We start from the raw sequence: 6,000 nt of genomic DNA, 5'->3' as shown, positions 1-6,000 counted from the left end.
ACATATAATGAGGATCTTGGGCATAATTCTAGGTTAAAAAAAAACGTCTTGTACTGAGTTATCATTTACAGCAGAGGGTTAATGCTGGTGTTTCCAGCAGCAAGGGAAGAGGGTTTGAAGCCTCTCTGCCCCCACTGCAGTTTACTTTTTTTGTTTTTAAGCCCTGTTTCTTCTTCACATTGCATTCATGGTGTGGAAAGAAAGAAAATATGGATGAATTTTTATTATATATAAATTCAACAACTTCCTTTTTAAAATTTACAGCCTCAATAGATAAAGATTCAATAGCATTTTTGGATGTGCGTCTGGAAAAGGATTATTCTAATAAAAAATTAACATCAAATATATTTCGTAAGAAGACATATAGTAATAGCTTCTTGCACTTTAATAGTTGCCATCCTTATAGTCAAAAACGAGCCGTCTTAAAGGGCCAGTTTGTTAGGGCTTCCAGAATGGTGAGCGAAAGAGATGATTTTATTAGCGAATGTCTGAAATTATATGATATGTTTAAAAATAGAGATTACCCAGAAAGGATGATAAATGAAGTGATGTCTGAGATAATAGTTAAGCGTGATAATTTGTATTTTAAACCATTGTTAAATTCAGTAGAAATTAATACCCCAAATATACCCCAAATATAGTTAGAAATACTATCATGACAAAGTCAATTAATTTAAATAAAACATTGGAAATAAATGAAACCATTTTAAATAATACTGATGTATTAAATATGTCAAACAGTAAAAGTTTTGCAAGAAGTTTTATAACAACATATAGTTATGACAGTGCAGCTATTCGCAACATTGTCATGAAGAACTGGCAACTTATAGTGACTGATCCATCTTTACACAATTATTTTGATAGTAGTCCATCTATAATATATAAAAGGGGCATTAATTTAAAACAAAGTTTGGAGAATAAACATATCAATAATAAACATGGAAGAACATTTAAGTGTGGTAGATGTAATGTAAATGTAAATACTGCCCATATGTGTTTGAAACAAATGAAGTGAAAATTGATGGTAAAAATATTCGATTAAAAGATAAAGCCATCTGTATCAGTGAAAAATTAGTTTATTGCGCTTTATGTTGTAACTGTAATATGTTCTACATTGGAAAAACAGAGAGAAAGTTCAAGGAGCGTATAGGTGAACATATTAGAGCAATACGTGATAAAAATGATTTAAATGCTCTGGCTAAACATATTAATACATATACCACACATTCGTTCAAATTTGTTGTTTTAGACATTTTAAAAATTAATGAAAGGGGTGGAGCTTGGCAACCACGCTTAGAGAAGCTCGAATTAGAGTGGCAAATACGGCTTGATGCACAGAATTGGCCTGGTATGAATAGTAATAGCTCTATAGCTAGTATTTTAAAATTAAAATCACTAGATAGATGATGGTTGATATAGTTATATTTACATAACAGTTTTTAGAATTATTATCATGTGTTATTTATTTATATATATATATTATAGTAAATTTATTAATAACATAAGACATGGTAACTTTAGGATGCAATTTACTATATGATTTATGTCCTGGGTTTTAAATTAATGGTTACACTTATTGTTATTTTAATTTAATTTATTTTATTTTAATTATTTAATATATATTTGTATTACATGTTTTATCAGCTGATTATATATTTGAACACTGCTAGAGTGTTATCTGCGATGTTTTTTGAAGTATTTTTCAATGATTGATTCCAGTTTAAGGGATTTTTATTTTCCGTTGCTTTAAACAATGTAGCTTAATTAGATTCATTATGACATCATTTCGTAGTATTTATAGAACAGGAAGTGATGTTCAAGTTTGAAAAAGTTTGGCAAATGCCAAACGAAAGCGCTTACTGAATTGACTTTGCGATTTGGATTTGTGTTATATACGATGTGTACAATTTTGTGTTTATTTGTATTTGGAAGTAAATTTGTTTTTTATCGTCTCTTGCCAGTCCTGCTTTTATTTTTGGTTTCCTAAGATTACCATTCATTAGTCAGTCAGGAAGGTATTTCTTTATATAGTTATTATATTTCAAATTTTGTTGTTACTTTTCAATAGAAGGGTATATATTATCATATAAGAACCACATAGATATTGATAGGTTGACTATTTGTAATTTTACTAGGTGGCCACCTTGAGCGTCATTCTGAAAGGGCACATTTCTGAATTTTATTTATTTATTTACTTATTTATTTTTAATATAGGAATGTTGATACAGCACCACCCTTGCTTAAAGCAGAATTGTTTGTAGTGCCCTATGCAGGGGTTCATGCACACCTCACTACTCAGTTTGCAGACTTTCTGCTTTACCCCATCCATGATATAGACAAAAGAAACAGAGAGCTTTTGAGCCTTCAGTACTCTCTGATACATTGTTTAGATCATGAGTGTGATGGATAGGACAGAAAAAATGAACAGTAGCATAGATATGATGGCTGCAGCGGAAATCTGAATACAGACATAGCAGCACCATGAGGATCTACACTGGAATACTGTGCTCAGTGTGTACCTCACTCAGAACGATCTTGATGGACAACCAGATATTAAGGGCAGTGCTTGTCAGGTTTAATTTGTATTTATGTTAAGCAAGTTTGGAATATAGTACTGTGGTTGGCTACTGTAGTTTTTCTATGAAAATTCTTTGAAGTAAGTTAACTGTTGCTATTGCATTTGAATTTTATTACAGTCAGTCATCTGATATATACAGTCAACAAAATGGCTATAATTGCTGGGTACAGTGGTTGTTTTTTGTTGAAAATGACTGACCTACTATACTATTTGCTGAAATTAAACAGTCATTGTTCTGTTTTTTTCAGGACTAATGTGTACTTCTGTGAGTTGGAATGCTTTATTGAGGCTACTATTTGTGTGAAACAAAGCTTAAATACATTATTGTGGTCAGTATTTTTATTATAACCAGACATCTTATATGTACAAAGGTAACAAAGTAGCTATAAATAGTGGATATGGGGACTGTTGGTGGATAAAAATGACATACCTTGCTGTTTACTCTACTGAAACAGCTGTTATTCTGATTTGTAAGGCTAGCATGCATTGGTTGGACGTAAGATGGAATACATTACTCTGGCTAATTGAAATCCATTAATATGGCCATTATTTTTACCAAAGTAGGATATCTGAGCCAAACAGAGCCATATAGTAGGCACAACTGCTGGATACAGGGACTGTCTATGTTTTAAAATGACTGACTGTGCTGTTGTGATCAAGATACTCAGTCATTAATCGAACTTTGTAAGACTAGTGTGCATTTGTGTTAAGCAGGTTGCAACACTATATTGTGGCCACTTTGAAACCACAATCAGAAATGTGAGGTATATTCATTCAAAGTGGCTATAATTATTGGCTACAAGGGCTTTCCGTGGATAGAAGTGACTTACCTCTGCTGCTGTTTGATCACAGCTAAACAGTTGCTGATCTGACTTTGCAGGAACAGTGTCTCATTATATTTTCTATTTGTTGAATTGTAAAGTGATCATTGTTATGGCTGCAATGTATCTAAAACTAAGAAGTAACATTAAGTGAGTTGATATTCCTCCAGTTTGCCTATAGGTAAGAGTTTGCTGTGAGTGTGTATGTATGTGTGTCCGTCTGTGTTTGTGTCCATCTGCATGCAGTGAGTCTGGCTTGTTAGGGGTATTGTCAGCATGCATGAGAAAAATATCACTGATTTTATTTGTGGAAGCATACAATATTGGAGTGTATATGCATATCATTCTCCTAGCTAGTACTAAAAGAGAACTGATAAGAAGTAGTTTTTTTTGCAAAATAAGGCATAAATGCATCACAGAGCCTCTAAATCCTCAGAGCTTTGTGGGGCTTGGCAGCCCCAGATCCACAAATTGTAAAAGTATTTTGACACACTTAGTATCGCTGCCTCATTTTCAGCATCTGTCCTGGTCACCAACTTGTATAAAACTAGCTTGCATAGAAGATCACTGTAGCTTGTGTGGGTTTTAGCAGCTCTGTGATCGTTATTTCTTTAACATTCCTCACAATCTGACCTCAGAAATGTGCATGTGAGTCCTCTGTAGCTTGTTTAGGGAAAGCATACGATCTAGGTGCAATGTACTGGAATACATTATTGTGATAATTATTTTTATCACTTTCCTCATATTCAAACATTACATGTGTTTGCAATGGCTGGCTTTTGAGAACTGCTGTATAAATATATTTATAAATGTATTATGTCTGATAGCAGTAAATTAAAATATATTACTGTTACCATTTATTCTTTCACTTTTGTATCAGTCTAACACCAGAGGAGCACATAGAGATTAACTTTCTTTTAGGAATGGGATGAAGAGGTATGCAGTTTATAGATATGGCAGCAGTAACATGAAATATATTATCATGGTCATTTGTCTTTCATTATCACCCCAATCTAACAGCAGGGGACTATACAGGGGAAGACTATATTTTAGGTGGGAGGGAGACTGGCATTACTCCCAGATCTGATTTATGTATTTTGGCAAGCCTTTTTATTCTCATATTATTTGTGACTACTGTTTTATCAGCTTTGGGCACAACGTATTTTTCCATGAGACAAAAAATAAGAACAGATTTCTTTCCTTATTCATGATTCATGTTCAGGCCATCACTGGATCAAAAGGTTGGAAAAAGTTCAGAAATATAGGTTCATACATTCTTAGGTAAGTACTAGGCTAGCTGCCCTTAAGGGCCACGCTAAGCCTAGCCAGTTTCCCTTTTTTGCTCAAATGTACCTATTCCATTTGTTTAGAGATTGACCTTACCCATCCCATGGTTCATAATTTTATATTACCCCAATGGGAATAACCGAGACCATACCATAAACAATGTAAGGGGCTGATGTTTGGGATAATGCATTTAAGAGCTGCCTTTGTCTATTAGCAGTACAGGGGGCAGTTTGCCATTTAAGTTCACAGAGCCAAGGACCCTTCTACTATTCTTTGTGACAGTATCTAAACCAAAAAATAAAAACTTGTGAGTAGGAAATTTCCATAAATGTCTAAACAAAGCATTAGAATCCTTTTGTTTTTTTTTACATCCAAACAATGTCCGTATATTCTATCACAAAGTTTTCCTTTATTTTTCCCTACACAAAAAATGTCACATGCTTGACACTTGGCTAGGTAAACTATGTAAGTATTGCAATGAAAATCAGAGAAAATGTTCAACCCATTAATCATCACAAAGTCTTTCACTAGTGAATGTGCCCCCCTTTTTTATTTGTTAATGTCCCCTTACTTTCTCTATTCTGACCTTCAAGGTATTGTTTTAGTGATTTACCTTTCCTAAATATCATTCTAGGTCCTGCCCCCACTGTTTCTACAGCATTTTCATAACAACTGAAAATTGTTCAATTATCATTCAAAATTTTCAGAATGCTGTTACTATCAGTCATGTATGTGGTGACAAAACAGTCTTGAAAGACGTGTTTGTTTACATCTGTGTCCCTATTAGATTTGAATGGCTCCTGGGCTGTAATTATAGGTAGATATGACCCCCGATTTATTTTCATTTTAATTTAATCACAAATAGTGACAACTAGCTCAACTGGAAAACTTCTAGCTATAAACACTGTAGTCAATTTTTGACTCTCTACCTGGAACTGTTCATCCTCTGATACCATACATACTAAACCCACAAATTGCCCTTTCACTATTCCTTTTTTTTGTTTTGTTTTTCAGGATGACAACTCATGTAATGTAACATACTATTAGAGTATGTACTTTTCCTGAAAATGTTACTTATGGTTCTCTGTTGGGCAGCATCCTTAGTGATTTCAACATCCAGGAAGTGTATGTGTGATGAATCATACGTATTGGTAAATTTCACAAATCTAGATGTTACACTGAAGTACTCAACAAATTTTTGTAACTCACTTAAGCCCGCTTCCCAGGCAATAAAAATGTCATCCAGGAAAATGACATAAAATGACCAGGGTGGTTCCTGGAACTTTTGAAAAATGTGTTCTTGTTCCCAATGTA

This window comes from Protopterus annectens, chromosome 15.part0 (genome assembly GCF_019279795.1).
Source record: "Protopterus annectens isolate FY-2018-M chromosome 15.part0, PAN1.0, whole genome shotgun sequence".
Lineage (NCBI taxonomy): Eukaryota > Metazoa > Chordata > Ceratodontiformes > Protopteridae > Protopterus > Protopterus annectens.
Note: the sequence above shows the minus strand (reverse complement) of the source record.